Below are 7,757 nucleotides of genomic sequence, written 5' to 3' on the forward strand. Positions count from 1 at the left end.
TTCCGGTTTTATTGGTTAGAGCCCAAAGCTGTAGGAAATTTTGAAAAGCATGACTAGTATAAGTGGGTCCATTGTCAGTTTTTAATTGTTTAGGTATCCCCACATGAGCAAATGATGACAGACAATGTCACTGTGCATGACCAGCTGTCTCACCTGTTTGGCATGTAGCATGCAGCATATGAGAATAAGTGAAACAAATTAAGCAGTTCTGGGCCTAGTGTACTTTCAACTGTAGCAGTTTCTATGCGACTGGCTACATTTACAACATAAGCTGAAGAAGAAGAATCTCCTTGCAGGGTTTGGTAAAGATGTATAAGTTGATAGGTAGCAATACCTAACATCGGGCGTAGCCAATTAATATCTCCTAATAATTGTTGAAAATCATGTAAAGTCTGCAACCTGTCTTTATGGTTGACAATGTTGATTGTAGCCTGCCATGGTCCCTGGTGGAGTGAACGAAGGGGGCGAGTGTGGGAATAAAGGCAAGAGATAAAAGAGTATATTTGGAAGAAGGGGTCAGGGGGCAGCTTGCCTCTAGTGGACGAGGGCCCTGAGCTTTACACAGCCCTCCGTATTTATTAGGCAAAAGAGATAGCGAGAATTGCCGGGGGGGGGGGGGCGGGGGGGGTGTTGTTGGCCAGCAGCTTCACAGCAGGCTTGCAAGACTGCATTCTTAAAACAATAGGCGCTAGATTTCTCAATAGATAACTCTCAATAGATAACTTCAAGGAGCCAGGGAGTGAGGCCCTCCGCAGACCTTTTGGTGGCAGGGCAGTGTGAGTTTGCCCACATCCTGCATTCATGATAAACAGTTTGCTGTTTGATCACATAGCCTCCAGCGGAATGCTGAGTTGCTCACATCCCACGGGCCTTCGTCTCCCTGCAGTTGATAGGATCTGAAGCTGTGAGCTGTAAAACCTCGCAGCTGACTGCAATTAGCTCTGAGTGTTGAGCTGAAACCCGAGATCATTATTGTTTGAGTATGTTTTGGTCCATAGATAGCGGCATGACCTTTGGAAGAGCCATCAGTACAACAAGTGTGCCCACCTGGTATAGGTTTGTGATGAGTAATAACAGGAAGAATGAAAGAATGGATTTTATTAAATGTAAAATTTTGTCTGAGGGTAATGGTTATCTATAGCACCCATGAAGTCTGCGAACGCAGTTTCCCAGGCAGTCTTCATTTCCCAAGCTGCAGCTTGTTGCTGGGAGTCTAAAGGAACAATAATTTTGTCAGGATCATATCCCGTAAGCATTTTTGACCTATGCCTGCCCATAGTTACAATTTGTGTAATTAAAGAAAGATAAACTTGCAAGGTTTTGACTGTTTGATTAGATAGAAGGAACCATTCTATCACTGTTACAGACTTGTCTATGAACTGGCCCAAAAGTCCTGTTGGAGAGTGGGGGGTAGGAAGAATAAACAAAAGCAAAGGTTTTTGTGGTTGTAGCCATGAGGCATATCTCTGTTGTAACATTTGCTCTACAAGCTGTAATTCGGCTTCTGCCTCTTTAGTTAGTTGCTGCCGGGAATTGAAGGAAGAATCTCCTTGCAGGGTTTGGTAAAGATGTGTAAGTTGATAGGTAGCAATACCTAACATCGGGCGTAGCCAATTAATATCTCCTAATAATTGCTGAAAATCATTTAAAGTCTGTAACCTGTCTTTACGGAGAACTACTTTCTGAGTTGGTACACTTCTCTCTGTAACAATCGTTCCTAAATATTGGTCTGGGGAAGTTGTTTGTACCTTTTCTGGAGCTATTTTGAGATTCCATTTAGTCAGAGCCTGCTTCGTTTCTCTGAATAACTGATGTAGCTTTTGATCTGTAGGAGCGGCCAAAAGAATATCATCCATAAAATGAATGACATAAGCGGTAGGAAACATATTCCGAGGCTCCTTGAATGCCTGTCCTACAAAATGCTGACATAGTGTAGGCCTGTTAAGCATGCCTTGGGGTAAAACTCTCCATTGATAATGGGAAACAGGTTCTCTTTGGTTAATAGAAGGCACAGAGAAGGCAAAACAGGCTTATTCTTCTCGTGTAAGGGTGTAGTAAAGAAACAATGCTTAAGATCTATTATACAAGAGGCCAGTCTCTTGGAATAGCCGCTGGAGATGGTAAAACTTTTTGTAAGGCACCCATCAGTTTTACGTGTACATGAATAGCTCTTAAATCATGTAGTAGTCGCCATCTTCCGGACTTTTTTGGAATAACAAACACTGGAGAATTCCAGGGTTATGTGTCTGGCATCCCATTGTTCTTTTACTAGCTGCTGAAGTTGCATCAGGTTCTCCTGAGATAGGGGCCATTGATTCACCCATACAGGTTTTTCACTGAGCCATTCTAATGGTAAAGGCAGTGGGCGGAGGAGAAATATCAATGACCCTCATCAGAAATCCTGACATCCTATCCCTTTTCTCTCTGTTTTTCCATTACTGATACTGGGTTAGGATTTCCTTGAAGAAATTTTCCTAAACATTTTCCCCTCTGATAGCCCATGTTCTTCAACATTTTAAATCCGGGGTTATGCAAGTTTTCATTTGTAAGTCTCCTATCCCATGCTGTCAGTCAGTCTCAACCCCATAAATCGATAGCTATATTTGCAACATAAGACTGAAAAGTACATGACTGTCCATCCGGACCAAGACAAGGTAAAATCTCAGCGCTCTGTTGAACACTTTCAGCTGTTCCTACTCCCACTAAGGATGGAGAAGTTAATTGCAAAGGCCAGGATGGGGGCCAATTGTCTTTAGATATTACTGACATATCAGCTTCCTTATCCATAAGACCATAAAATTTCTTTCCTTTAATTTGTACTACATAGGTGGGTCTATTAGAGGCTATGGGTTGGGACAGATAGATTTCCCATGTAGTTGTGCTCCCAAACCCTTTATTTCCTCATTTCTCCTTTCATGGAGAAGGGTGTGATTTGCAGAGAATAAGCAATAATTGAGCAATATATTCTCCCAGCTCAAAACCCCAAAGATTTTGTGACATTAAAACTACTTGAATTTCTCCATAATCAGAGTCAACAACTTCTGGGACTACAGTAATGCCCTGTAAGTTAAGGCAGCTTTTGCCTAAAATTAGTTCCACATATCCTGCTGGTACAGGTCCCCAAATACCAGTGGGAACTTAGATGGGTTTGTCTGCCCCAACTAACATTACCCATTCTCTGACTGGGAGATCTAATCCTTCACTCCTGGTGTTCCTGGGGTGAGGGAATCAATGTGCCTCTGGGAACCCATGCCTGAAACAGGGTTGAGGTCTGGACTGGGAATGCCCTCATTGTTTGTGGGGCCTGGGTCCAGGCCCCTGTCTCATTTCCCAGCAGGGGCGTGCCATTCTGATGAAATTTTGGGTGGCACTGATTAGCCCAGTTATTTCCTCTGTTACAGCAAGGACAAAGCCCTGGCGTTTCTTCCGCTGGGTGGGGCACTGCATTGTAAGGTCCTTTCTTTCCTGAGATCTGGTGGCATTCCTTTATAAGATGCCCAGGTTTTCCACAATTATAACATTTTCCCATTTTAGGGTTTGACCTTTGGCTCCTTTTAGATTTGTCAATTGCTAAATTAGCCACTGCTTGCATTAATATTGCAAAGTGATGAAGCTCAGTTCCTACATCTTGACAAGCTCTGAGAAAATTTCCCAAGTTTTTTATACACCTCACCAGTGCCAGTGCATGTTTACAATCCGTGTCTGCATTCTCAAAAGCTAGAGTTAAGGTTAGCATTTCTGCAGCCGTGGTATGAGGAATCTGATGCTTCACTGCCTCTTGTGATCTTGCAAGAAATTGCACATAGGGTTCCTGTGACCCTTGCATGATTTGTAAAAAGGATTGTACTGGGACTCCCTCTTCAGGAACAGTGGCCCAGGCGCATTCAACAGCCTGTGCACACTGCTGATAAGCAGCATCTGGGAGTGCCATTTGACTTCCCAGGTCTGAATAAGCGCCATTACCTAATAGCATATCCTCTGTAATGTCTCTGTTCAGCAACACGGTTCTGTTTAGCCTGGTCTGCACACATTTCTTGCCAATTTAAATTCCATGTCAGATATGCATTAGCGGACAATCAAGTGTGCACCAAGTGTCTCACATCAAAGGGTGAAAGACGCATAGCACCAAACACAGATTCTAGCAATCCTAAGGTGAATGGGCTCTGTATGCCATTATTTACCACTCTGCTTTTAATTCCTTCAACAACTTAAACTCCAGTGGGGTGTGTTCATGAATAACCTGCTGTGGATTGTTTGGATCAGGCCTTATGGAAATAGGAAAAACACAAGATCCTAAGGGCTCTTCAGCTATGGCAGCAGAGCATAAAATTCTTTGTATTGGGGTCTCTATTTCTGCTACCAAAGGAGGCGGTACACATGTTTCTGCAACTGGAGGAGGCGGTATAGGCCAATTTTTATCCTCCCTCTCCTGTTTTTTATTTTCAATTGGAGCTGTGAGTGGGACAACAGATTCAGATTTTTAGATTCAGCCTGCTGTCCCGCAGAATAATAAAGAGATAATGGCACAAGTACAGTATGAACTAAACTCCAAGTGGATAAAACAGAATAATCAATTTTAAGACCTTTTTGATGAGCTTGTTTTAATCCTTCTCCTGCTCTGTCCCAATTTTCCACATCAACAGTGCCTGCCTGTGGAAACCATCGGTTATGTGTAATAATCTCCTGCAGCAGCTTAGTTAATGTCTGAGAACTAACCTGAGCACCAGTTTGTTTCAACAAAACTTTAAGCAACTGCACATAATGTTTTTTTTCAGTAGACAAAATCTGCCCCATGTTACCCTGATTCAGAAAACTTCCCATTCCCAGTACTTCTTTAAGGCACTGCTCCCAGTACCTCTTTAGGGCACTGGTCAGTACCTCTTTAGGGCACTGACCTTATATCCACTGCCGGCCGACTCGTCCTGGGGTCCCCGTTTCCCCTGTTCCAGGAGATCTTCTTCATTCATGTCCTCATAGTCCCGTGTTCAGACTGTCGCCTGTTTGAGTGCCACCTGTAGAGCACCCAATTCTGGGGCTGTTCGGGACACCACCATGTAATGTGCCACAATCCCTGGTGGACTGAACAAAGGGGGATGAACACGAGAATAAAAGACAAGAGACAAAAGAGTACATCTGGAAGAAGGAGTCAGGGGGCACCTTGCCTCTAGTGGACAAGGGCCCTGAGCTTTACATAGCCCTCCATATTTATTAGTCAAAAGAGATAGTGAGAAGGGGGGTGGAAGAAGGGGTCAGCTGCTCAGTCCAGAGTAGGCTTGCAAGACTGCATTCTCTAGATGTCCCAGTAGACAACCTCAAGGAGCTCGGCACCAGGAAGCGATGGCCCTCAGCAAACCTTCTGGTAGCAGCAGTAATCGTGAGTTTGCCCACATCCTGCATTCGTGTGCTGTTTGATCATATAGCCTCCAGTGGAATGCTGAGTTGGTCATATCCCATGGGGTCTTTGGCTCCCTGCAAGGATCCCGCTAAATGTACTCACTCTGCCCCTATTGTCTTGAGAAGGCAACTATATATAAAATTTTGAAAAATGAGTATACCTCACTTTAACTACAGCCTTGCCTAAATTACCCATAGTCATACCTATTGTTCTAAAATAGCCTATGTTGGAGGTACGTTGCTCTAAAATAGAACATGTTGGAGGTAGAGCAGACATAATAAATAATACATTAAAATTCAAGTAAGTTGTTTGCACTTAGAGATTGGCTTGATAAAATCAGATCACTTAGTCCCCCAGTTAAGATAGTTAATACGGCCCAATGTAGGGTGAAACATGGCCTTCAATAATTAAAATTTGTTACACAAAACATGATTAATAAAAGAGTGACTATCCATACTGCATCTCCATTTAACAGTCCAAAGTGCTTCTTGTTCCCATATCTGGAAAAAAAAAATCATAAAGAATGTCTTATGATGGACGACTACAGCATTAAGGCTGTAGTCCCATCTATCAGGGCCCCCATATCTAACATCTAATATTATTAAAAATTGCTAATACTATTCAATCAAGAACTGGTAAACATTTTGCTCTAATTCATTTGGCTAGCATGTTCTGTTAAGTGCTTATTTCTACAGACCCTCAGCTACAGTTGCCTCCACCTCTGAAGAAACACAATACACCTTTCCAGGCCACCTAGGGGTACCCTCATAGCTTTGTCATCACAAACAAGCTTTGCAGACAAGAGCTTAATGACATCCACAATCTCCATGAGCACACATACAGCATTACGTTGAGGACATCCTCCTCCAAGAAGATTCACTTGATACACACATTATGGTCATTTAGACTAATTTGTCTCTTAGTCCATTCAAGGTACTATAACAACATTTATTATGCTGGATAATTTGTAAACAACATAAAGTTAGGCCAGGCATGGTGGCTCATGCCTGTAATTGTTGCAGGAAGTCAGGGACCCTGAACGGAGGGACCGGCTGAAACCATGGCAGAAGAACATAAATTGTAAAGATTTCATGGACATTTATTAAAGTTCCCCAAATTAATACTTTTATAATTTCTTACACCTGTTTTTACTGCAATCTCTGAACATAAATTGTGAAGATTTCATGGACACTTATCATTTCCCCAGTCAATACTCTTGTGATTTCCTGTGCCTGTCTTTACTTTAATCTCTTAATCCCATCATCTTCGTAAGCTGAGGATGAATGTCGTCTCAGGACCCTGTGATGATTGCGTTAACTGCACAAATTGTTTGTAGAGCATGTGTATTTGAACAATATGAAATCTGGGCACCTTAAGAACAGGATAACAGTGATTTCAGGGAACAAGGGAGATAACCTTAAAGTCTGGCTGCCTGTGGGCTGGGCAAAACAGAGCCATATTTCTCTTCTTTCAAAAGCAAATAGGAGATATATCACTGAGTTCTTTTTCTCAGCAAGGAACATCCCTGAGAAAGAGAATGCGTTCCTAAGGGGAGGCCTCTGAAATGGCTGCTTTGGGAATGTCTGTCTTTTACAGTTGCAGATGAGGGATGAAATAAGCCCCGGTCTCCTGTAGCGTTCCCAGGCCTATTAGGATGAGGAAATTCTCGCCTAATAAATTTTGGTCAGACCAGTTGTCTGCTCTCAAACCCTGTCTCCCGATAAGATGTTATCAATGACAATGCATGCCCGAAACTTCATTAGCAATTTTAATTTTGCCCCAGTCCTATGATCTCGCCCTGCCTCCATTTGCCTTGTGGTATTTTATTAATTTGTGAAGCATGTGATCTCTGTGACCCACACTCTATTCATACACTCCCTCCCCTTTTGAAAATCACTAATAAAAACTTGCTGGTTTTGTGGCTTGCGGGGCATCATGGAACCTGCCAACATGTGATGTCTCCCCTGGGCACCCAGCTTTAAAATTTCTCTCTTTTGTATTCTTTTCCTTTATTTCTCAGACTGGCTGACACTTAGGGAAATAAAAAAGAACCTACATGAATTATCGGGGGCAGGTTCCCCTGATATGTAATCTCAGCACTTTGAGAGGCTGAGGTGGGTGAATCACCTGAGGTTACAAGTTTGAGATCAGCCTGGCTAACATGGTGAAACTCTGTCTCTACCAAAAAATATAAAAATTAGCAGGACATGGTGGTGCACCTGTAGTTCTAGCTACTGGGGAGGCTGAGGTAAGGGAATTGGTTGAACCCTGGAGATGGAGGTTGCAATGGACTGAGATCATGCCACTGCACTCCAGCATGGGTGATAGAGTGGTGCTCTGTCTCAACACACACACACACACA

At 42.9% G+C, this 7,757-nt stretch overlaps 1 protein-coding gene across 8 annotated transcripts in view; it reads left to right on the forward strand.

The window, feature by feature from the left end:
- The window catches only part of FPR3 (formyl peptide receptor 3), a 34,529-nt gene that overhangs the window by 12,575 nt on the left and 14,197 nt on the right, over positions 1-7,757 (forward strand). The gene's annotated exons all lie outside the window — the stretch shown is intronic.

Source organism: Macaca mulatta, chromosome 19 (assembly GCF_049350105.2).
Source record: "Macaca mulatta isolate MMU2019108-1 chromosome 19, T2T-MMU8v2.0, whole genome shotgun sequence".
In the NCBI taxonomy this organism is placed as follows: Eukaryota; Metazoa; Chordata; class Mammalia; order Primates; family Cercopithecidae; genus Macaca; species Macaca mulatta.